Source organism: Myotis brandtii, unplaced genomic scaffold (assembly GCF_000412655.1).
Source record: "Myotis brandtii unplaced genomic scaffold, ASM41265v1 scaffold365, whole genome shotgun sequence".
NCBI classification, from domain to species: domain Eukaryota; kingdom Metazoa; phylum Chordata; class Mammalia; order Chiroptera; family Vespertilionidae; genus Myotis; species Myotis brandtii.
Window position 1 is genome coordinate 2,518,290 of NW_005364031.1, and position 27,849 is coordinate 2,546,138.

A 27,849-nucleotide genomic window follows, 5' to 3' on the forward strand; every position below is an offset into this window, starting at 1 on the left:
GATTTGGCTGTTTTTGGATTCACTCCCTTTTGGCTTGCCTGTTTGGATACTATGAACCTGTTTCCTCCTCATAAAGGGATTACTGTGCTAAGAAAAATGAAGCTATATGCTTGTCTATACTACATTAAAAATAATCTTTATAATTTCTTGGAAGCCAACTTAATTCACCAGGAAACTTAATTAGCTTTTGTGGCAAACCCTTTTTATAATAAAGTTATATTTTCCTAAGTAATTGTCTCTGTATCTATCAACAAGCCAACCAACACTTTTCGATTATTTAAAAAAAAAAAGAATTTTATTGGTTTCTCTCTGTTCCCAGCCTGCTTCTTCAAATTTCCCTTCAATCTTGTGAGTTCCCCCCTATTCACTCAGTAAGTTTATTTTACATTAGACAAAAGAAGTCACTCCTTATTACTCATAACCAAAGATAATAGAAAGTACGTTTCCAATCAAAAATACTCAGAGAAATGTAGCACATTGGGAATTGGTTTTCTGGTCAATTTTTTAATATTTTCACAAGGGAAATCTAGATGCCCATAGCATGCAATGGTAAAATGCCTAATTAATTTATTACCTAATGTAACTAGAACACAGTCCCATTGAGGGCAAGATTATGCGGAATCAAGAGAGCATTAGAACAATAAATGGAAAAATGAGGAACTATAGGACTGCAGAGATTGCTTCTGAGGTCTTAGATAATTTAAATAATTTCTTCATTGATGCATAGAATGAAGCTGAGAGTTCTCTGATTGTGAAAATATTTCTTATTTTCTATATCTGCTGGGCTGACTGAATAAAAATCCAAGCCCAGAATTTCCTTCTATTGGTTTCTTTTCTCTTTTTCAATTTAAAGTCTTTATTGTTTAAAGTATTACATATGTCTCCTTTTCTCCCCATTGATCTCTTCCCGGCTGCTCCCACCCCGCAGCACTCAGATACATGCATACAAGTCCTTTGGTTTCTTGATTAGACATGCTAGTGAATTCACAGACTTGAATAGGTCTCTTGTAAAAGTAGGGCATTAGCCAACAGAATAGACCAATAAATGGGGATATTTGAGACAAATGAAAAGACATAGAGGACCTCCAAATTCTCTAGTGCATTCCCAACTAATAATCCCAGAGAGACCACTCCCTCTCCATTGCCTATAGAAGCTATTAGCTTGTTTCTCCCTAAATTAAAAATGTCAGTATTTCCCTACCTGGAAGATCACACTTGCAGGAGGGAACCAGCAATGCCCCTCTTGCCTCTCGCCTCATGTCTGCTAAATCATATCACTAAACTAGGAACTAGCTTCATGAACACTTTCAAAGGGATTTTTGAAAATGTTTTTGAAATTTTTTATTTGCAGAACCTAATTGTAGAACTGAACTGTGAATTATTGTGTGACTTAAGTATTCAAGAGTTGAGTTGTTAATAGGACTCCACTTAGCAGTGATTCTGAATGAGGTAAATAGACTTCTGCAATTTATGGTTTGGTTCCTGAATTCTTGGGTTGAATAGTGCAAACCTGAACCCAGTAGTGGGCAAGAAAGTTGGAGTGAGAAAACAAAGGAAGAATTCAACAACACCAAGAATTTAAAATGCTGGAATTTTTTTCTGTGTTATCCCACCCCTGCATATGTTTCACAGGAGAATCCAGAAAGCAATTGTGTTAGTTTCCTAGGCCTGTCATAATAAAGGATCGCAAACTGAGCAGCTTAAACAACAGGAACGTTGTCTCACAGTTCTGGAGGCTAAAAGCCGGACTTCAAAGTGTCAGCAGGGTTGGTTCCTTAAAGCCCTAGGAGGAAGATGTTCCATACCTCTTTCCTAGCTCTGGTTTTTTAGCTGTCAATCGTTGGCATTTTTTGGCTTGCAGATGACTTCATCATCTTATGGTGTTCTCGCCACATATCCACTCTCCCTTTTTTTATGACACCAGTCACATTGAATTAGGGCCCACACTAACGACCTCATCTTGATCATTTACAAAGACCCTTTTTCCAAATATATTCATAGTCAAAGGTACTTGGATTAGAACTTCAACATCCTTGGAGGAGACACAATTGAACCCAAAACAACAACTAAAGATCTGAAGGGTATTTTGGCAAGTAAAGCACCAGTATATATTTATACTGATCTCTTTGTGCCTCATTATTTATATCATAGAATTGAATATGCAAGGATGAATGAGACTTTCAAATTTATTTCAGGGAAGATTTGGGTTAGATACTCTTTCAATGTTCAGTTCTACAAAGTGTCTTCAGTTAGCTAGAGTTGAGTTTTGTTTCTTAAAAAAAAAAAAAAACGAAGCACAAATTAATGAATAGTGATTTTTCCCTTAAAACTTGTAATCAGTTTATAATTCTCAATTCTGTATATGGGGGTATTCCCAACATAAAGATGCTTAGCACATTGGAAAGGTGATTTGTGTTGAAATTAATATAGTTTAAAAAAGAGTTGGAGAATATTACATATTTTTCCACTACCACTCCATTAAAGTGATTTGTCTTATATCTACATAGTACACAATCAAGCAGTATTTGTTGAGTGGCTTAATTAATTAATCAGTTTCTTAAGTAGAATATACAATAGTAAATCTATTATTTCCTGGGATAGTAAAACAGTACAAATAACTAAAGAAGTATAGTTAGAGAGTTATGATAAACAATCATGTAAACACTGTTGATGTCATAGATGGAAATGCAGTCGGGAAAGTGGCAGCCTGGATGCCATAGAGGTCATCACTATTATCCAGAGAAGGGGATTCCTTAGTGTTATAAGCACAATCAAAATCACTTGTAAAATAAACATTTTACAATAAATAAAAATAATTGAATTTTATCATGCTGATGAATAAAGATTTATAAAAACACCAACATTCTCCTTATAGTTTGGTTTTGGTAATAACACACAATTAATAAAGTGAATTAGATATGAAGCAGATGTGTGATGTTTACCATAAAATCCTAATGCAGAAATATTTAGGAAAAGTGTTATATCCCATCACTCTGCATTTCAACATTATAATGTCAATCAGTATAGGCAACTGAACAAATCCAAACAAAACAAGTTAAAATAAAATTAATCTGTCAACATTAGTACAACTTCTGAGAATTATGGGTTTGACAGTCAAGGTGGGTTTTTTTTATGTTTTCTTTATGAGTAATAGTTTTATACCTAGAAAATGCAGATAAATTCATCAGAACTTCTGTTATATTTTTACTACAGCACCTGATGAAGTTGTGAAATCCCCCCTTCAGATAGCTCCGTGCACATAAATATCTAGTGAATTTGCTTTTACTCTGCATGTGTGTTTATAAAATTGAATTCTATAACAAAGTTACCAAGAGAGTGACTTTGCTTGAGGCACTAAATTCCACAGGCAGGGTTCAGTGATGTACTTAATGCACCCAGTGTAAAACTAGTCTAGTAAACAACAGGGAATAAGCAGTTCAGGATGTCAACAAGTTGCACAGTTAATATTACTGTCTATTCCTGAAAAGTCCCATCTAAAACCACATTAGCTGAATGAATAACCTAAGAGAAAAGAAGCTTTGCTTACCAATTAGCTCTGCTGAATCATCCCCAGCAGGAGAGAGAAGATCCACATAAACAGAGCATATTTTTCAAATCTCCTGGTTGTAAGAGATGTGGCTAACTGGGCTCAAGAATATATTATTGAAATGATTTATCCCAGTTCCTCTGTTACAGACAATAATAAGGTTTGTTAGACTTAATTCACCACCAGTTTAAATATTTGCATTTTATTTTTTCAAACTTCTGCAAAATGTAGAAAAAGTTTCTGATGTGTTTTAGATAATTTTCTCTTATTTTCAGGGGAAAATACGGACTTTTTAAATTATAAATAAGCAGAAAACTAAAAGAGAATAATTTGAAATAGTATGTGCATATCTGCCTACATACACAGTGTTCTAGGAAGGGACAAACACACATGCACAAAATGAAAACTACAAACACAGACCATCTGTTTATTTTGAGCCTCTGTGACACAAATATATGTACTACTTAAGCATCAATACAAAACATCCCATTTCTCTCTTTCTTTAAAATATATGTGGGATAATCCACATACACACACAAAACATTTGACTACATACATATAGAGAGAATTTTAAATATTCCTGTTGGTATAAGAGTTAGAGTTGTCTAGTACTTTAATAAATTCAGAAATACCTCAAAAGAATTTTGTTTCAATAGTTCCTAAAATAATTTATGTAGTATACATTCAATAATATATCCTTAGAGCATGTTCATTATCCCTCTTTTATTTCAGAAATCCGATCTCATTTGAATTATTTGGTACAAAAGGTTATTTGGTGTGTGTTTTGGGAGGACTGTGGCATCATTTTCATGTGCTCTTTTTTATGGATTGTTTTTAAAGATGCCTCATATATGATTATTTTCTATGGTAATTTGATTTATATTTTTGGCTTCATAAAATGCTGTGCTTAGCCAGCTTAGTCACTGCTTATTACTACAAACTCATATACCTCGTCATTCTCAAATCATTGTTTTCTTCAAAAAATAAAATGTCTAATTAGCAGTACTTTGATAAATCAACATGTAGGTTCTAAACAATAAACCTACAAATGTGTACTTATTGCTTGGTGATTATTGAACATATTAATATCTGTTGGTCCTCAGATCTGTAGTACTCAGTTCTTTCATATATACATCTTAATGAATTGATGCATAGCTTCTAATTGTACTTGAGAAATAGTTGTACATGCTCCAGATATACTTCAATTGCAACAATATTTACATAATTACTAATAATTTGAGTAAACTTCAAGATGAAATGGGGATATTTAAGAATACAAGCTTTATTTCAATGATTGAAAAACTATTATTTGAAATCTTAAATGTGAAAGATTGTAATATCCATTTTGTATACATTCCTTGATTCCTTATTTCCCATTCATTTATTCAACCATATGTAGTAAGCATCTTTTATATGCAGAACTATAATATTATTGGAAAAGATTTAGGAGTGGTACCAAAGTGTGCTTGAAATTGCATTTCACACTTATTTTGATACAGCAAGTTAATACACTGATCTGTTAGTCTATTTTCAGTATTTGGAGTGTTACATCATAGTATTATTTTAAAATATGACATGGATGGCTGAGAATAAAAAAATAATTCATTTTACTAATAAAAAATATAACCATGACCACATCAGGAAGGTGAAGGAAAATATACTGATATAAATCTTATTCCTAAGCAGAATTAGGTTCCATTTAGACATAATCATCTAAAGCTTAAATATGCAGTCGGATACAGAGAATTCACTTGAACTAATTAATTTGATGGTAAACATAAAATGGAATTCAATATAAACAAAATTTTAGAGAGATGTCAGAAGTGACACTTTATTTTTCTTCTAAATTACCCTTTTATATTTGGGATAAAATTCACTATTTATGGCAGTACCTATAAATAAATGGGTTCTATTGAAGAACATGTGTACATAAAATTAATATATTTGAAGTAATAAAATAAAGTAACAAAAATGCAGAATTTGGGGAGCAGAATAATTTTGTAGAATATTTTTTACATGGAGTCACACATATAATGAAAAAGAATCAGCCATATTATCACATATCATATGTACAAAAATTTATAAAATTAAAACAGCTTTAATTTTTTAAAAATATATTTTATTGATTTTTTACAGAGAGGAAGGGAAAGGGATAGAGAGTTAGAAACATTGATGAGAGAGAAACATCGATCAGCTGCCTCCTGCACACTCCCCACTGGGTATGTGCCCGCAACCAAGGTACATGCCCTTGATTGGAATTGAACCCGGGACCCTTCAGTCCTCAGGCCAACACTCTATCCACTGAGCCAAACTGGCCAGGGCTAAAACAGCTTTAAAAGGAGGAATTATCAGAAACCTTGGTCTTTGAAAGACGAAGAAAAGAACAAAATTAAATAAGAATATAGATAAGAATAAAATAACTAGACAGATTGCTTAAAAAGGTAAAGAATTTTACATATTAAGGGACTATGTTTATGGGGCAATCAAACCATTAATCATGTATTAGGCAACAAAGAAAATATATTTAATTATCAAAAGGAATAATTCTATAGACTACTATTTTATCAAATCCTATTAGACAAAAATGGATATCAATATTCTAAATAAAATTACCCAAACTTAAACATGTATGTATATACACACACAAACACTTATATATATGTATTCATCTATAAAATTCCTGAATAATAAAAATACAATTTAATAGTCAAACTAATACATTACTTTTATATCATTACTAGAGGCTCCATGCATGAATTCGTGCACGGGTAGGGTCCCTCGGCCTGGCTGGCAATCAAGGCCAATCAGGGCCATCTCGTCCAGTCCTGATCAGGGCTGATGGGGTCTGGCCAGCTGGGGAGGGACTGTGGGAGGTTGGCCACTGGGGAGGGCCTGTGGGAGGGCTCCAGGGCATGTCTAGCCCATCTCGCCCAGTCCCAATAGGCCAGAACCCAGCAGCAAACTAACCTACTGGTTGGAGTGTCTGCCCCCTGGTGGTCAATGCATGTCATAGCGACTAGTTGAGTGGTCGACCAGTCAACCAATCGGTCAGACATTTAGCATATTAGGTTTTTATATATATAGATAACTGCACTCAGAAGAAAGTTTTGCATATAAAAGAAATTTACTTTATTCATTGTTAAATATAGAATCATTAAAGTAAATTTCTTTTATATGCAACTTTAGAATATAGAGAATACAAAAATAGAAATCTAAGAATGACAAGATATGTTAACATTGGAAAATGGAAAATTATTAAGATAAAATTAGAAAAGTATATCAATAAGGAAGCCTTTAGTCATAAGTAAAGAAAACTCTGACTCAATTGACTTGATCAGTGACAAAATGTATTATTTTTCAGAACATATAGTATACTCAGAGCTCCAGTGATGGTCTTTACCCAACCTTACTCTGTGTTGGATTTCACCAAAGGCCAGCTTTAGTTATGTGTGCAACATGGTCATAAATTCCTAGGAATCCCTCCCAGATATGATCACATCTAACTATGTATTCTTTGTGTCTCTCTTGAGGCATAGAAATACTAATTCCAGAAATTTCTCAATATAGTTTCCCTCATATCTTTTGACCACAAGTTTACCCCCTACTTTTGACTAAACCAATTAATGAAAAGAAAAATAGAATAAAGATTATAGTACTGTCTCAGACCAATCAGGATTCAAGTCTCTGGACTAAGTCAGAAGTGCCTACCCTGAAACACATAGCTATTCAAAGGAAGCTGGATCTTTAAAGCACATAGACACAGTGTCTGCCAAAAGAAGAAGAAAAAATGACGAATATAACTAAATTCTACTTATTTAAAAAAAAAACTGAATACATGTAATTATAAGCATAAATCAAGTTTAATCAGGTAAAATGCTGTGGATGAATGTATAATACAGAAGAGATGGAACACTAGAATGGTGCATAAATTGAATAAAATGGGTGAAATGGTTGATTTTCAGAAAGTCCCAGTGCTAATTAACATAAGGAGAAGGTGTATATTTAAACAAAGGAAAAACTTTCCAAAAGTATTTCTAAAACTGTGCTTGACTGTTGCAGATAAATTCTTTATCTTTTTCAGAGTTAAGGAAAAAAATTAAAACATCCTGATTACTTTCCAAAATCAGCATATCTTATATGAATCACTACATAGATCTTTAAAAAGTAGAAAATTATAGACCAATCTCACTTATAACTATGGATGAACCTAATCTACTAGGATTAGGTTCAGGTAAAGCAGCAGTAAAAGCAAAATTAGAGTCACTTAAGATAGAAGTTTATTTCTCATATTAAATGAAGTCGCCAGCTGCAGGAACATCCCAAGTTCCTCATACTTTTCTCTTCCACTCTCTTGTGTGAGGCTTCCTTTTCAAGTCATGGTCTAGGATTGCTGCTGGACCTCCAACTGTAACACAGAAGTTTTAGGAGAGAGGAGGAAAGTCAACAAGTACCATATAGCCTGGTGAGATCTCTTTAAGAGGACTACCTAGAAGTCACACACAATACTTGTAATGAGTAAGCAGAACTTAGTTACTTGGTTACATCTGGATTCAAGAAAGGCTGAGCAGTGTAGTCATTTAGGTTACATTGCTGCTCAAAGACAGCAAGGCTCTGTAACAAAGAAAGAATGGGAGTTTCTGCCATGCATGCAAAAATCCTTAATAGGAAACTAGCACATCTAATCCACAAATATATTAAAAGAAAATTAAAACATGACCATGTTGACTTTATCCCCAAATGAAAAGAGAGTTTAATATTCTGAGGTCTATTTGTAGCATTCATAACATCACAAAATCAAAGGAGAAAGATTATCTCAATAGTTTGCAAAAGAAGATTTGGCAAAATCAACTCCGGAAGAAGAAAACTTCTAATTAAAACTACTATTTAACGTGATAAATAATAGCTCTAAAAAAGCAAACAAAAAACAAATGTTACATTTAAAGGAAAACGTTAATTTATTTTGTCTTGAACCATTCAAAGATGTCTAATTTTACTAATATTATTTATCACTTTTCTGATAGTGCTTTTTATTTAATATGTCTTCAGTGTTTTCTTAATATTAATACAAATAAGAGAATTATATAGGGGCTTATGTGGTTAGGAGAAAAGCCCTTCATGGGATTCTTGGATAGTCCTACCCAGACTCTGTAGAGGATTTACCTCTTCACTTAAGAATCACTGCTCAAGATATATATATATATTGGCATGGGGGTAAGGAAGCCACAATTATCATAAGTACCATAAAAATATTTTTTTCTCTGAAGACAAATTCAAAAGACAAGTGAAAGACAAAGAAAACTAGGAGTAATATGATGTATGAAGCAGATTGGTAACAAAAATTACAGAACAAGCATTCTTTTTTATACATCCACAATGAAAACAAATTGAAAAGCAATTCTATGCACACTAACTTTATCAAAAATAAAATACGAATAACCAAACTAAAAGTATATAGAAATTATATTGAGAAAACTAAATTTTAATGTGAGACATCAGAGAATACTTAATATAAGATGAAGGGTAGCATATTCTTGGTTGGGAAAGGTGCTATGGTCTGAATGCTTTTGTCCTCCCAACCCCCGCCCCCCCCCCCCCTTCTGAATGCTTTTGTCCTCCCAACCTCCCCCCCCCCAAAAAAAAAAAAGTATGTTGAAAACCCATGCCCAAGGTGATAATTTTAGGAGTTGGGGCTTTGGGTAAGTTAATAGCTCATGAAGCAGAGCCCTCATGAATGGGATTAGTGACCATATAAAGAGGCCCCAGAGAGCTATATAATCCCCTTTAGGGTACGAGGGTACAACCAGAAGTCAGAAACCCAGAACAAGACCCTTGCCTGATCATGCTGGCTCTCTGACCTCAAAACTTCCAGACTACAGAACTGTGAGAAATAAATTTTTGTTCTTTATAAGTTATCCAGTCTGTGGTATTTTGTTATGGCAACCCAGACAAAGACAATACTTAACATATTTATGTGTTCTGAGATGCATGCTATTAAGAGGCAATAATTAACATTTTTATTTTTATTTATTTATATGGGATGTGCCCGCAACCAAGATACATGCCCTTGACCAGAATTGAACCTGGGACCTTTCAGTCCACAGGCCGACGCTCTATCCACTGAGCCAAACCAGTTAGGGCAATAATTAACATTTTTAAATAATAAGATAAATTCTATGTTAAAGAATACCCAGTGGACACTTGAATTTGAATGGTCAGCAAAATTCTTCCTGAGAAGACATTTCAGCTGAGCCCTGAATGACAAGGAATCAGACATTCTAATATCTGGTTTAAGAATATTCCAGCAGAAGAAATATAAAATAAAATGAATTATCATGTCAAAATAAGTTGAATTCAAAGAAATAAAGAAGTTTAATTTTTTTTATAGGAATGTATAAGAGGGAAAGTGAACTCAACACAGTTGAGGAATAATCAATTACAACAAAAATCCCAGCAAGTTTTTATATAGAAATTAATAAGTGATTCTAAAATTATATAGAATTTCTAAGGAAATAAAATAGACAAACAATTTGGGAAAATAGCAACAAAGAGACTCTAAAGTACTTGATCTGAAGATTTAGGATAAATATATCATAATGAAAACAGTGCTGTATTCATAAAATGATAGTCATATCAATCAACAGAACAGACTAGGAAGCCCAGAAATAGACATGAATGGCAGTATATTTTTGACACAGTGAAAAGTTAACTCAGGCCATAGCTGGTTTTGCTCAGTGGATAGAGTGTCAGACTGTGGACTGAAGGGTCCTGAGTTTGATTCCAGTCAAAGGGCATATGCCTTGGGTTGCTGGCTCAATCCCCAGTGAGGGGTGTTTAGGAGGCAGCTAGTCAATGATTCTCTCTCATCATTGATGTTTCTGTCTCTCTTTCCCTCTCCTTTTCTCTCTGAAATAAAAAATAAATAAATAAATAAAATAATTAATTCAGTGCAGGAGGATGGTCTTGTCTACAATGGAGCTGGAATATTTGCACATCTATGTGCAAAAATGAAATTTAATTCATACCCGTAGAATTATCTGAAATGCATCATAGAACTGCAGGGAATTTAGGGGGAAATGTTTATTATCAAATATATTAGACAATGATTTCTTAGGTAGAATACCATTCACATGATTTATAAGAGAAAAATGTCTAAATTGGAATTTATCAATATTAACTTATGCTTTTCAAATGATACTATAAATAAAATGACAGTTCACTGTCTGGGAGAAAATATTTTTAGTTATATATTTTATAAAGGACTTTAATCCAGAATACATAAAGAAATCTTAACTCAGTAATAAAATAACAAATGGCATAATTGTTTAAAAAAAAAAAAAAAGAAGAGTACTTCACCAAGAAAGAATATATGAGTAGCAAAGAGTAGCAAATAAATACATGAAAAAGTTGCTCGGCATCATTAAATGCAAATTAAAGTCACTGTTATATTTCACTACGCTCTTATTAGAAGGACTGAAATTAGAAAGAAAAAAATGACAATGTGCCAAGTTTTGATGATGACCTGGAACAACTGGATTACTCATATATTGCTGATGGACATGCAAAATTGTACAACCACTGTGAAAATCAACATGGTACTTTCTTACATGAAGATATATACACTTACCATGCATGTACCATATGATATATAACCACAGCCCTAGGTAAATAAATGAGAAATTAAGTTTATGTTCACACAAAGACCTGTGCAGTCTTAGTAATAGCTTTATATTTGTGAGGACCAACAACTGGGAAGAACTCAAATATACATCATAGTTGAATGGATAATCAATTATGGTACATTCATACTGAGTACTGGATACATCTAAAAAATTATGGTAAAAGTAGAAGCCCAGCCCAAAACACCAGAGTGTGTGATTCCACTTATATGACAGTCTTAAACAAAGCTATAGACATGGAAACCAGATCAGTGGTTTTCAGGGGCTGGGGTTTAGGAAGGAGAGTAACAATACAGGGGTACAGAGGAAATTTTCAGAGTGATGGAATTCTCTATCTTCGTTGCAGTGTTATACAACTGTATATAGCCATCAAAACTCACAGAACTGCACTCCAAAAAGCAAATTTTACTCTATGTATATTGTCCCTCATATATTTTACCTAAAATGAACTTCAAAAAACAAAAAGCAGGCCCTGGCCAGTGTGGCTCAGTTGGTTGAGCATTGTTCCATGCACCACAGGGTTACCAGTTCAATCTCTAGTCAGGGCACATGCCCAGGTTGCAGCTTGATCCCCAGTAGGAGGCATGCAGGAGGCAGCCAATCCATGTTTCTCACATCAATGTTTGTGAATTTCCCCCCACGTCCCACATGGTTCAGGGTTCGGCCTCTGGAAGAGGGGCTGCACACAAATGAAAGAGATGAGACAAGAAATAATAATTTGGAATTTGGGGGGCCAGGCGAGAGCCCATCCCAAGAGGATGGACTCCGCTTCTGCTCAGGCCTTGCCATCCTTTTATTCAATTTGGATACACCTATAGCCCTTAGGCAGTCAATTTCCAGTAACAGACAGACTATCTTATCAGTAAGGATTTACATGACTATCTGGTGGGGAAGTTGCTTCAGCTACCATTGTCTGGACTAAACAGTGGGTGTATAGCCCTGACCTTTGCCAGGGCTTCAAGGGTCATCAGCATTCTGGGCTCCTTGTCCACACCTCTCTACTAGAGAAGACAATAGGCGGTTTCCCACAAATGTTTCTTCCATCTCTCTTCCTCTCTCTCCTAAAATAAATTAAAAAATTAAAAAAAAAATCTATCTTCTGCATATTCTAAGTTGACAAATGTCCTCTGGGCGAATGTGGCCCCAAATGCCAAGCTTACCTCTGGATGTTCACATTCTTCATCTCAGCCCATTATTTTCTATCTTAGTTATGCTTTCTGAAAGTTGTGTGCATGTTATGTCCCATTTTTTAGCTGTCTGTGGCTACCATTATTGGAGGCTGAAGTCAGAATTTATTTGTTCTATCTTCTCCCAATAAACTAAAAAACTATTTTAGGCACATCCAAAGCAATGTCATTAGCCAAATCAAATTATATAAAAAGAGAATGAATGAGAGACTTAGGGAGTTAGCAATAGATGTGAGGTGTTTATTTTTTTCAATCATATTTTTGGCCTGTTGTAATTAAAATAAAACCAACTTATCTCAGAAGGAATCGGATGGGATTTACCTGCTCATCTGCCCAGAATGTTACGACTTCAAAAATAACTGTATCTACAAATTAATTAGCAGTGGCAGTCACTATCAGAAGCATGAGTCCATATGACAAAGAATGCATATGTACTTTGATCTGTTGATTTTCCCACTTAATTAGAATGTTTTGTTATTTTTGGCATAAAATCCAAGAATATGTAAGAGAAATTCTGTAATCAAATATATTTGTATTGTATTTGTTATGCCCAGATTTCAGGATCCCCAAGAAACCACATCAGGGAGCCAGCGAGTCTGATGCAAAAGCATAAGAGTCTTTATTAGAGCTAGCTCGGCTCCCCCACCTTGCCGACGCAGCGACAGGAAGCAGAGAGAGAGAGAACTCTGTGTGGAGAGGGGTTTTATAGGGGGGGCAAGATGGAGGGCCTAGCCCTTACCCTGGGGCAAGATGGAGGGCCTAGCCCTTACCCTGGGGCAAGATGGAGGGCCTAGCCCTTACCCTGGGGCAAGATGGAGGGCCTAGCCCTTACCCTGGGGCAAGATGGAGGGCCTAGCCCTTACCCTGGGGCAAGATGGAGGGCCTAGCCCTTACCCTGGGGCAAGAAGATGGAGGTAGCCCTTACCCTGGGGCAAGATGGAGGGCCTAGCCCTTACCCTGGGGCAAGATGGAGGGCGTAGCCCTCGCCCTTTCATTATTTTCTCTATAAGTATATAATTTCTATTCCTCTGTGTGTTCATAAATAAAACAAATATTTATTGAAGACTTTTCTATGTCCTACAGTGTGTGGTGGACACTAGAAATAAAAAGATTTTTTAAAAAGGAAAATGTTCCTTCCCTCAAGGAACTTAAAAAATCCATCCTGGCAGGAAACATCCAAACACAAAAATAATTCTAAAACAATGTGAAAAGGATGTGATAGAGGTGAGAACAATATACTATATAAGAGCTTTTGCTTAAAATGCTGGAATAAAATACAAGTGTTTTGTGAAAAATTCACTAGGAATACTTTTTTCTGGCATAGAGTTATCTCTCTATCATCCCTTGAAGGACTTATGGTAGGAGAGACCCTGTCCCACAAGGTCACCTGGAACTACACAAAAGGAAGTGCTACTAGGACCAAAAAGTCCTTCCACAGAGCGGGAACTAAATTCAACAAAATGGTTCAACAAAACTGTTGAACAGTTTTCAACAAAACTGTTACTAAATGTCTCTGAGTTCACCAAACCCAATGTTACATGCTATGCTTAAAAATAATTTCTAATTTAACCATTCACCATCCAAGGCTAGTTACTCTTTTGGCTATGGTCTGAACAGAGAGATTGCAAGTGACAATTTGCAGTCAAGGTAGAAACACTGTTGAATAAAATGCCCTTGCTAGCTTTTGTTTGTTTATTTTTTGTCCGTGGGCATACACACGGACTCAGGCCAATGGTAGCTCTGGAGCTGCTCCCACCAGCATCTGAACCTGGACTGGGCATTTCTCACTCTGCCTTCATTTTCAGGGATGTCAAGCTGGCAGCCCCATAGAGGGGACACCTTAGAAAGACAAAAGCTGAAAAAGTTAAAAGGTCCTTAGGGATGTTAAAACATTGAAATTTCTTCAGCAACACGTTTTCTACTTTAAAGATATATATAGTATGTTAAACTTTATATAGTCAACTTTGAATTATTATCTTGGAGCAACTTCTAGGAGTCAAGGAGACATATAGAACCCTTTATGGCTGGGGGTCTGCAAACCAGAGGCTCTTGGGCCAAACTGTATCTGTATTGCTCCCAATTAAGAAATTTAAAAATATTTTAAAGGATTATTTTAAAAAGCCAAAAGAAAACAAAGAAGAATATGTGACAGAAACCACATGAGACTTGAAAAAACTAAAGTATTTACTATCTGGCCCTTTGTGGGGAAAATTTGTCATTCTCTGCTTTAGGGCAAGGAAAGTAAAAGGCAGGTGATTATAACCAGGCAAGGCACGTTTCTCTAGTAATACAGAGGACTCGGTATCTAATAAAGCTATTGCAGAATTGTTTGGTAAAGAGATACAGTTACTTACTCAAAACTAGTCTTTTTCTGAAGGGTAATATTTTTGCAGCTTTACTAAATCTATTAGTTTTAGGTCAGTTACTAAGGCTTTCTATCCTCACAATATCTAAAAGGTGAATAATGAATTTTACTTATACCAGACCTGAAAATAAATAGCTGTATATATTTGCAGGAAACATCTTCTAGAAATTCATAAAATATTAGTTCCCCCAAACTGTTTTATAAATCTTTTCTTCAGGGAATAAAACAAGCCAACTAAAACAGCTAGGGTTTGAGTTTCATTTTACCATCCACTGGTTGGTGGTATGACCTTAGGCAATGTAGTAGGCAGTTTCTGTCCTTCAGTTCTTTTCCTCATCTCTATAAAGTGGAACAAAACAAAAATCTATAGTATTGGGCTATAGTCAGAATTAAGTAATGATATGACAGCAAACTGTAGTCACAGATTAGGTGCTCGGTAATTACTATTATTGCAAAGTATTCCTAAAGTAGGCTTTCCATTTTTAGTTACTGATACGGTGAAATCTCTTTCAATTGGTTGATAGATCTAGCTAGCCGCCTAGCTATATATACATGTGTTCCTGAATAAGCAATATGTTTCTATCTCTATTTGCAATTTAAGTTTTTAAAAAATTCAGAATATGCCTACTTTTGATTTTGAGTAAAATAATACACATGACTTTTAGAACTAGCACCTGAATTCAATGATAAGTTATACATTTTAGGAGTCGACCTTTAAAGCAATACCTGCCTTTGAAGAGTTAAGACATGACTAACCCTTTTGGGCATCATTCCATAATGTCAGAAAATGAGAAATTTGCCATGATTTAATGTATTTTGTTTTTCCTCCCTATGATGTTTGGATATTCATGGTTTCCTTTTGCGATATGGCTAAATGCTTACATTGTTTGACTTAAACGGTCTCTGAAGCCTCTGACAATGCATGGATACCAGAGCCTAAGAAACCATTATCATCCTTTCAGAGCTTTCCAAATAACTTAATGTCTAAGAGAATTAAATTGGAAGAAGAATTCTGCTTATCTCAGATACTGTACCCCCAGTATGACTCATTCAGGATAGAATTTAATAAGTTCCAAGTAGTAAAGACAATGTCACCTTATAACAAATGACCATAATTGAACCTCAGGGAAAGCTTCATAAAGAAGCATGCCCTTGCTTGGCCTGTGAGTCTGCAACAGAAGGGAAACTAGAGGACAAGACCATTTGTGCATCCAAGTAGAGTAAACATCGGTCCAGAATAAACGGGTCATAGATTCCTGCATTTCTTTGGAGTTTTGACCATTTGAAATGAGAAACCTGTCAGGTGATGTTGAGTATTCTGAATTTCAAACTCTATTAGATTTCCAGGGGAGCAGAGTAATAAGTAGTTTTAAGTTCAGCAGTGCAAGGCAGCACCACGTGGCTTGGATTCTGTTAACATAAGAGTGATCTAGTTAGATGGAATGCTCCCTGGGATAACATTTTAGTTTTCCCTTTTGGAGTTAAAAATAAAAATAATGCCATTTTCTCTCTCACCAAGGTGTTCTTTTGTAGGCTTTTCTGGTGAAGTTACAATAAACCCATATGGATGAAATAAACAAGTTTCTCATTCAGATCCCCTGTGTATAATCCACATCAACCTAATGTTTCCAATTGACTTAAAATAAAAGTCAGATGCTTGAAATCTATTACCATGGGAAGAAGGGAAATGAGAAAAGCTTACAGAATGCATAGAAGACACAAGAAAGCATATAAAATCGCATACTGCATTTTCACACTTTTTGACAACTTGTGGTCAAATAATATCTTAATTCTGTGTGTTGAAATCTAGTGGTTAAAGCAATAGGACTTAGACTGCATGTATACCCGGGGGAAAATAAACAAAATTTTATTATACATATAGCCTTGGTTTGCTCAGAAACAAAAGATAGTATCATAAGAAACAGAGTTTGAGAACAGGAAGGGGTTTTGAAGTGATTTATTCCAACCCCGCCACATTACAATGAAGAAGTCAAGGGTGGGAGCCCTAATGATTCTGGTTTGCCCAAAGTTCACTTTTAAGTTCTTTTTTTCTTTCAAACAAATGTAATGGCTTAAAAATTTTAATAAAAATGTAGGTATTTGCATTTAGTTCAAAAGGATTTTATAATTTTACGTAGACTTTGAAATGTGGTGCATGACTTTTGCCTTATTTTGCATTTATTTAATAAATGCAGTTCTTTGTAGCACTTGAGTAAAAGTAATTGATATTGATTACTCAGTTACTAAGTTATATTTTATCAGCTTATACAATAGTTAGATTGGGGAGACATTTTATTGTTGTTGTTCTGAGTATGCAAATCCAAGGTATATATAAATTATTGTTATATAAAATAAGTTATTAGCTTTGTTATTTGTTGTTCTATTGAATCTTTATTGGACTTCTGGCCTCCAGAACTCTGACAGAATACATTTGTCTTTAGTCACCAAGTCTGTGTTATTTTGTTAAAGCAGCCATAGGAAACTGATAGACTATTAACGACTCATCATTCCTTGAGTGATAAATGTTTTAGATATCTTTTTGCTTGGAGACAGTAATTTAAATAGATGATTTAAGAAATCCCTTAGGATCAGAGGCTCAGAATTTAAAGAAACCTCCAGTGCCACACAATGCCAAATCCCTACCCACTCTTTGAATTTCTCTTTGTTTAGGCCTTTAAATTGAATACTTCCAGCAACAAAGAACTCATACTGTTCAGTCCATATTTTCCACCTTTAGACTGTTCTGTTTACCAGAAAGGAAAGCAGTTATTTTTTATCTGAACTGAAACCTTCTTTGTTCTTTTTCACTTATTAGTTAATAATTAAGAGACATATTTGGTATGTTTAATTCATTGTCCAGTTTATGGCTTTTCAAATACATTTTTAAAAGCTTCCCAAATCTTTCCTTCTTTAAGACTATTTGCTGTTAATTATCAAGTTATCATTTGATATGAACCTCTGACTTGATCATTTTTAAAAAATATATTTTATTGATTTTTTTACAGAGAGGAAGGGAAAGGGATAGAGTGTTAGAAACATCAATGAGAACGAAACATCGATCAGCTGCCTCCTGCACACCCCACACTGGGGATGTGCCTGCAACCAAGGTACATGCCCTTGACCGGAATCGAACCTGGGACCCTTCAGTCCGCAGGCCAATGCTCTATCCACCGAGCCAAACCAGTTAGGGCTTGATCATTTTTTTAAAATAAATTTTTATTGATTTCAAAGAGAAAAGGAGGGGGAGAGAGAGATAGAAACATCAATGATGAGAATCATTGATAGGCTGCCTCCTGCATGCCCCCTATTGGGGGTCGAGCCTGTAACCCAGGCATATGCCCTTGACTGGAATCGAAGCTGGGATCCTTCAGTCCACAGGCTGATGCTCTATCCACTGAGCCAAACCAGCTAGGGCTGACTTGATCATTTTTAAGGTGGCTTTCCTAGACCTGCAAAATCAGCATCACCTGGAAACTCATTAGAAAAGCAAATTCTTATGCCCCAACCTCAAACCTACTGAATGGAAAACTGGTGGGTGGACACAGCAATATGTTTTAACAAGACCTCCACTTGATTCTGATACTTTGCAAAATTTGAGAGCCAGTTAATCTATCCTGCAATATTATCTTTATTATAACTTAACCCTGAAGTAATCATAATTATTTTCTAGATAAAATGAGATATTATTAAAAATTTTATGTCTCATGTTTGGAGATTAGTCTATATAATAAAAGCCTAAGCAACTGTTATGATGGAATGACCAGAACGACCGGTCACTATGATGTGCACTGACCACCAGGGGGCAGACGCTCAATGCAGGAGCTGCCCTCTGGTGGTCAGTGTGCTCCCACAGGGGAGCTCTGCTCAGCCACAAGCCAGGCTGATGGCTGCCAGTACAGCGGTGGTGGTGGGAGCCTCTCCTGCCTCCTCAGCAGCGCTAAGGATGTTTGACTGCAGCTTAGGTCTGCTCCCTGCTGGCAGGTGGTCATCCCCCTAAGGGCTGCTGGGCTGCCATAAGGATGTCTGATTGCCATCTTAGGCCCAATCCCCTGGGGAGCAGGACATCCCCCAAGGTGTCCGGGACTGTGAGAGGGCGCAGTCCGGGCTGAGGGACCTCCCCCCCAGTGCATGAATTTCATTCACCGGGCCTCTAGTTTTTAAATAAATGTAAAAGCTTTAAAGCAGTGGTTCTCAACCTGTGGGTCACAAACAATGAAAATACATCCTGCATATCAGATATTTACATTATGATTCATAACAGTAGCAAAATTACAGTTATTAAGTAGCAACAAAAATAATTTTATGGTTGGGGGTCACCACAACATGAGGAACTGTATTAAAGGGTCGTGCGGCATTAGGAAGGCTGAGAACCACTGCAAAGTGATATCACCAAAATCCTCAGTGTTACTCATTTCCATTAAACTTCAATTGGCTTTCACTGACTAACTTTAAGTATATTTAAATGTATGCAAGTCTCTGTCCAGGAAAACATCACCATCTGTTCATAAAGGTAATGATCAAGTCAATTACAACACAGAAAGGGGTACTTTTAAATTATTAGGTGGGTAGCTGGTGTACCAATAATATCAAATCCATATTAACTTAGACACTTAGTGGGTTAATGAACTGACAGCTGTGAAATTTGTAGTGATAATCTGATCATACTCAAGTCAGAAGAGGAACGTGTTACCTAGAGGAAAAGTCAGCCCATCCAGCTCATTCAGAGACAGTACGGTTTTAGTGTGTGTGTGTGTGTGTGTGTGTGTGTGTGTGTGTGTGTGTATACAATATAATCATACTCTATTGTTGAACTTCATTAACAAATATTTATTGTGTTCCAACTCAATTCCAGACTTGCAGGCACCAGGAATAAAGCAGAAAATAAAATGAACATAAATCCCTGCCCTTACAAATCTGTGTTCTGGTAGAAAAAAATATCAATATAATATTTATTAAGCACATACTATGTGTCAGACATTGTTCTAAGAACCTACAATCTGTGAGCAGAGTACTACTAATGCCACTTTTAGCACATCAAGTAACAGGTGCAAAGAGATGAATTTATTTCTCAGCTAGAAATTGATGAAGCTGTGAATAAACCCACCAAAAGTATGGAGATCATATTCTTAGCCAATTTTATTGCTTTATAATTCAGAGCTTTTAAAAAACCGTGGTTACATAAATGGAAATATGATGGCTCCAGAATTGTGAAAAGTTCAAAAGAAAAATCATCAATAAAACTAGTCATTAAATAATGAAGCTTCAGGTTAAGAAACCTGTACCTTATTTTTTATAGCAACCATCCAGTGTGGATAACTTCCAGGTAGAAAATCTTAAAATAGTGACTTACCCAGCCAAGTTCATAAAACCTCTGATTCAAAGTTTGGCAGACTGCTTCCAATTAGGGGACACAAGAATAAGAGATGCTCTACCAAACACTTGCTAGTTCAATGATGCCAAAAAGTCTACCATTAACAGATATTCATTTGCTTTATTTAAGTCTTTGCTATATAATCAAATTACAACTTTCTCTTTGGAAAAACACTAGTATGTTCAAAATACATTACGGTTTTTTAGGTGTTTATTTTTAATAAGGGATCTAGTAAGAAATACTATGGATATTTATTTATTTAAGGATTTCATAATTAGAAGGAATGACCCAAATGACTAAGTCATAAAAACAGATAATTCCAAAGCAAAGAACCTAGATGTTTCTTGGACATAATTTGAGCAAACCCTAGTTTTTAGCAACAAATAATTTTTAAGATAATGATTAATGGGTAATGATTCTCCAAGGAAAGGTGGGCAATTAAGAGGGCAGATATAAGGGAGAAACTGCAGTCTGTAAAATTGATATTACACAGCCTCCTGGGGACCTATAATGCGGAGGCTAATTTTCCTCTATGTTCTGAGTTGACTCAACAATGTCAGTGTTGAGCTTCAAGGTTAAAGGAGATATTTTGCCCAACTGGCATGGCAAGGTTGCGCTAGAGAGAGCAAGAAAAACTGAAAAAGAGAAAGTTGAGAACTTCCCAGAAGTACCTGAGACAGATTTAGAGAGGTGCATGGATAAGGATGAGTTCTTTTTTTAAAATAAATTTTTATTGATTTTAGAGAGTAAGGGAGAGGGAGAGAGAGCTAGAAACATCAATGATGGAGAGAATTATTGATAGGCTGCCTCCTGCATGCCACCTACTGGGGATCCAGCCACAGCCCCGGAATCAAACCTGGGACCCTTCAGTCCGCAGGCTGATGCTCTATCCACTGAACCAAACTGACCAGGGCAAGGATGCGTTCTTAAATGTTAAATAAAAGATTCATTTTAATGGGACGAAAAATGATAAGATTGAGCTTCTTACTCCACCACCTCAACAGCTATTACTTGTCTCTAGATAACACCAAGAACACACAGAGGCCACAAACTCAAGCCACGTGTATCTGTTAACATCTTTGTTTACTTTGGGCCCCTAATTGCTAACATTGGTATCTCTAGCTCTCTTTTTAAAAGCAAATACGGACTAAATTTCAGCTTTGCTCATTCCATTTTAAACACTTGATTCATCTGCATCAACCAGGGCATGTTCCCTTGACTGGAATCAAACCTGGGACCCTTTAGTCCGCAGACAGATGTTGTAGCCACTGAGCCAAACTGGCTAGGGCAAGCAGCTTATCTCTTAAGCACAGTGTTATACAGACAAGTCTCATTCATTCTCTGTTCCTGATCTTATCCTTTTTTCTATGTTGTGTACCAGCCCATCACATCTTACCTTCCACTAACAACTGCTATGATTTTTTTTTTGGTGCTTCCTCATTTACATAATTCTTCCATGGCAGCCTTATATTTCAGTTTTGTGTTCCCAGTGCACTTCCCTAGTAGTGCCTTCAAGCTATTTGGCACATAATAAATATTTATAGTATAAGTGAACAAATGAACAAATTCACTTACCTCTACCTCCCGAGGAAAACTAGAGAACATTGAAAGACAAAGAAAGCAAATGTGAGTGAGAAGCCTTCCTACTCCAGCTCCTCAGAGAGGGAACACTGGGCAACCTGGTCATGTCCAGTCATTTATTGTATCCATGGTAGTTAGCCTCTTCTTACAGCAGTTTCTATCCTGCATGAGAACACTGAGCCCCAAAGGGCTTAGGAAGCCAGAGGCATTTTTTTCCTATTTCACATTGTTATGAGAGCCTGACCTGTGTTTAAGTTAAAGGTTTTAGTTCTTAGCATCCATGGCAAAGGATGGGGAGGAGGAAGGACAGTTTTTATACAAAACACAAAAACTTCAATAAGCCTTAATGCCCCTAACGGCAAAAAAAAAAAAGCTGAAGTACAGAATTGTTTCTTAAAATCTATATGTTAGTACCAATAGTACCAGTATTTATGAAGATCTTAATCCCCTCTCAGAAATTTTTCACAAAATCTCAATTCTAAAAGTTGTGACTACTCTGGAGTAGGCACCTGGTCAACTAAGTTCAATGACCCAGACATGAATAAACACAACTTTCTCTTAAATCACAAGGTGCTTCTATTTATTCTTAAAGCATTTTTAGTTTGCAATGCAAACAGAGGTAACAAAACAAACAAAATCATATCGTTTCTTGAGCAACTCTCAAGTTATAATTAATTAATATTCTCATTTTTGATGTAACTTAAAAATAATTTAAAAAAATCTGTCTGAAACCACTGGACATATTTCAGAGATTCTCAAATGTGGCTCTTTGTTGTTGACAGCTGTCTTGTGCAGTGTAGGCTATTTAGCAAAATCACTGACCTCTAGATTTCAGTAACATCCCTTCAGTTATGAGAATTAGAAATATCTCATCATAATTCCCCTGGCTGAGAACCAGTAGATTTTGGGTTTTAAGCTAGAGAAAGTATGGGCTGTGATGCAGCCCTAAGAAACTGAATGGAGATAGGGACATCCTGCACTGAATTCCTTCCACATATTCCTCCAGAGAGAACAGCACTGTTCCTGACAGAGAAACCATCACCTCACAATAGATCTTTGTTGACCAGAGAACATGTTAAAATGACAAAATGAATTGCAATAAAAAAATCAAAGAAAAAAATTAACAGTGCTTGTTGTATCATGTCATATTTTATTACTTGTACCAAATTTCTGCTTGGATTTGAGTAATGCTATTTATTTGATGGTTCCAATTGAGTTTGACCATTAGTAAGCCTAGAATATTTTTTAATTACCTCACATAAAATGAGAAATGCAAAGGACATATACTTACACATTAAGCATTTAACCAAAAAAGTATGAGGTACTCATCACTTTTAATTTGTAAATTATCTCAGTAATACCTAAGAACTTTGGAAGGGAGAGAGATAAATAAATAATTATAAATAAATGAATTAGATAAGTAGAAGAACCATAACAGATGATGAGAAAAAATCTATAAATGCATTATGCATTCAAAAATACTTGATGATGCCTTATTGGCAGAGAAGGGGGATAGGGTGGGGTGGGGGGAAGAGTACAGGGGGATGTAGGCAGGAAACATTAGGTACTTAACATTTTGTTGTATGGCTGATATGGTAAGGGTATTCCTGCTCTTACATGCCATGACAGGGGCTGGTATCATTTCTAGTTTTCAGTGTTTTCTCTGGATAATCTAGTTTTTATTGTGAAAGTTATTTGAGTTATGTAGCCAAGAGAGTTATATAACAGGAAAGGTGAGGCATGTGGCTATAGGTTATGTGGCAGAATGCTGTCTTATATGTCAATGGCCTGAGCCAATCTGCTCTATTTTGTATGTGTTCACTCTTAACAGAATCCCATGCACTGTTTCAAAGGGAGTAGGAAGAATCTTGCTCTTGTAGCACTCAGGCTCTCTAGAAAATCTCAACATTGTTCACCTCTGGCACAGTTCCACCTCCTACGGATTTTGCTTTGATGACTTAACTTCAGACACTCCAGACATCTTGAAAACAACTATAAGTGATTAATTGAAATGATAGTACACGAAAAGGGAAGATAGTACAACAATAATGGAGGTAATTACTGTTCAGATTCTTCATATGGGCTTATATTCTATGGTGCATACTTTACTAAAAGTTTTGGATAGTCAGGACAACAACTGATCACAGAAAGCCAAATTCTCTTCACTTGATACAAAAATGAAGACATATGCTCAGATTTTTATAAATTCCATAATGTGTATTATGCCATATTTTGAGTTTCATTACCCAAGACAAATTCCATTATCTTCAACAAGATGGGCATACAAGTATTTAAGGGCAGAATATGTTTCTAAATGGATAAACTGTGAGTGTCTATGGGAATTGTATGTTTTTATTTTATTGAGGTTTTCTGGTTAGCATAAATTACAAAGAGCAGCTCAGATGGTCTGCACATGGCATTGAAGCCCCAGATAAGCTTATTGGAATCAATGCACTTTACTCATATTTATTATTCAAGTAAATGGACCCTGAAAACCATAAGATTAGTAATAAAACTAATAGTGATATGCTGATTAGCCAATGGGAAGGGTAGCGGTCGTACGCCAATTACCATGTTTCTCTTTTATTAGTGTAGATGGTGCATACTTTACTAAAAGTTTTGGATAGTCAGGACAACAACTGATCACAGAAAGCCAAATTCTCTTCACTTGATACAAAAATGAAGACATATGCTCAGATTTTTATAAATTCCATAATGTGTATTATGCCATATTTTGAGTTTCATTACCCAAGACAAATTCCATTATCTTCAACAAGATGGGCATACAAGTATTTAAGGGCAGAATATGTTTCTAAATGGATAAACTGTGAGTGTCTATGGGAATTGTATGTTTTTATTTTATTGAGGTTTTCTGGTTAGCATAAATTACAAAGAGCAGCTCAGATGGTCTGCACATGGCATTGAAGCCCCAGATAAGCTTATTGGAATCAATGCACTTTACTCATATTTATTATTCAAGTAAATGGACCCTGAAAACCATAAGATTAGTAATAAAACTAATAGTGCATTCATCAGTTAGAGCTACCTAAACTACCCCTAAGTGTACAAACATTTAACCTCTAACGTGACATTTGTTTATCACACTATAAAAAAAGAGTTATTGTTTTGAAGATATTTTACTATTGTCAGTTATCACAATAATTCTATTTCAGCATTTTACCTCTGTGCTATTCATATCTGTGCTTTGTAGAAAAGCCTCCAGTAACTTCAATATCTAGGAATTTAGAAAAACCAGATGCTTGTTGGGTAATGCTAACACATTCCAGAAGCTTTCATTTGCCTCATCAGCCATTGTTACAATCATACTGTCTTCCCTAGACATACTATACATTCTATTGGCAAAAATGAAGGAAGGAATCAGTAGACACAGAGGAGCTATTTAAAAGTCTAAAACCAGCAATTCCTTTATAACAACACCCACCCTGGTTCCATGACAACTGGTAATTTTTACTTGTATAGACAAAAGACACTAATTTACAACTGATGTTTATTTAATGCAGATTTTACTTAATCCTGAGCAAAGAAGTCACAGATGGTAACAAACTTTGGTCAATTGATTTATTTAGAATAAGAGCAAGACTCCCCAAATAGTACCAGTTCTATATGAGAGCATAAAAAGTGCCTGCTGGGCTACACACAAGCCTGATCAGAACACAGAGGGTGTTTTTTCATATCTAAGAATAGCCCTACATTATTTTACATCTCTGTGCATGTGTGTGCACATGTACAAGAAGACCATGAACTTCTTTTAGAGATTTGTGAGGCTGCTGATCTGTTTTATGAAATCAAAAGTATCAACTTCATCATAATGAATTAATGGAATGTTACTTTTGTCAGAGGCATGGTTTCTGAGTCTATTTTTAAATAGGTTCTGAATTTCTGTAGTCAATATTGTGGAGTTCAAAGCTGGGATTAGCCAGTGGTATTTTTCCCAAATAAGGAATTATTGGTTAAAATATGCTGGGCTAAGAGCAAATAAAATTTAGATACTCTCTTTTGATTGTTAATATACAGAAGAAACAAATTAAAAATTCACACCATTATGTTCCTTAAAATTTAATTATCTTTTCCTTCCTCCCCCACAAAACACACACACACACACACACACACACCCCAAACCTTTTCCCTAGTTCATACTTATTGCAGACCCACAACTCTACAGAATTTGTAAAAGGTCATTCTTTTTAACACTAACTTTCTCATCTATTGAATAAAACATGTTTTCCAGATTTCTAGCTTTCTTGAATTCTGACAATGAGAAAAGAACATATGGAGTATTAATTATCAGATCCAATAATTAAATACTTTTTAAGCATTTATAGCATTTGATCTTTTTTCATTATGTATAACTTTCGATAATCTATTCCTATTTGTAAACCCCCTACTTCACTTGCATTCAAATAACATTCTCTTGTGCTTTTTTTCTTGATTACTTTTTCTCTTGTGTCTTTTATAAATCTTTCTTTGGCTTTTTTACACATTCTACTTGCTTCACCTGGATACTTAGAGCAATGACCTTGCCCCCAACTCGATTATGTTCCATACTTTTGAAATCTAGGGTGCACATCCAAACTCCCTCCTGAAATCCAGGTATATATTTGCAAAACTACATTCCTCCACTTAAATGTCTCACTATGTCAGTCAGCATCCTGGCAGGAAGCAGAAGAAACACTGAAATATGATTCTGAAGAGAAGATGATGATGTGTAGGCAAAGTTATAGAAAGAGAGTTGTTAAGTCAATGAGGGACCATCCAGAGCTGGAGGATGTTACCACCACTCCTGAGGAGGCGTGAGGAGGCAGGGAGGAACCAGCACTCAGCCAGAGCAGAAGCTGATGAGCTGAGATGCTGATGAGCCAGGGAGGAAGAGGGCCATACATTTATGGAGATAGTCAATATTGTTATCAGGGATATATTAATTGTATTTCCACATAAAGAGTGTTTTGCAGACACATCCCTAGTCTTATACTCAGGAAGATTAATCTGGGCCAATTACCTTTCTTTTTGCCAGATAAGTAAGGTGCACAGTAAGAAATAATAAATTTTGTATTTTTCTCAAGGCAGATTTACCTGGCATTTGATATTTGGCTTTCTAAAGTTAATAGCAGATGAATTATGATGATCACTTTTGCTATCAAGTATGCCTGTTCACCTAAATTGATAACATCAGTGCTATCATCACATTTTCTTAGGCAAAAAATATTTTCTCTGAAGGAAGTGTCATATTGAGTATTATGAAAATATTCTTTAAATATTTAAATAAACATGGGAAAATTTATATACTAAGAGATGTCTTTGAATATTATATAATTTCTAAATTTCTCTAAATTCAAATGGAAGAAAATTTTTGATTTTTAATATTTATTGTAAATTAAATTAAAATATATTAATAACTTTGCTTAAGCTCATTAAAAGTAGTTTTAAGATATGGTAAACCCAATACCTTTTTGGTAATTTGACTTGTCTTTACTTTCAGTCAATCTAGGATATTTAGAAAATATTCTGCATATGCATTGAATTTGAATATTAATGACAGTATTTTATGTTTAAAATAAATGTAATCAATATCTCTCTTTTGCGCAGATTCTTAGCAAATAAACTTTTGTAATGGGCTTGCACTTGGTAAGCACTCACAAAAATGTGTATTATTATCAACCTTCATGCCACATTCCTATTTACAGAATCCTTCATTTTTCAGTATTTATGCATTTTTAAAGACATTTCATAGAATGTACTTACAGAACAGTTGATTGTGAGGATAATTATTCCTCAGACTTTATCACCTTTCAAAACCAGACAAGAAAACCTTCTTTATACCTCTATTTCTGGAATAAAATAAAAATGGGGTCCTTGTTTTATAAAAAATAATAGAATGTTTTTATTCAAATTTATTCAAAATTATAAGAGTGAACAAAGAGATAATGATTGTCCAAATAAATTGTTCTGTACAGCTATTTTTTCTTCCTTTGGGATTAACTCTCTTTGAGGTTTTCATCCTGGAAAATGTGGTAATAGCACTTTAAAAATCTTATTCAATAAACAGTTCTGCAGCTGCCTGCAGAATGAGCATCATCATTAACTCTCTGCTTAGTTGGTGGATT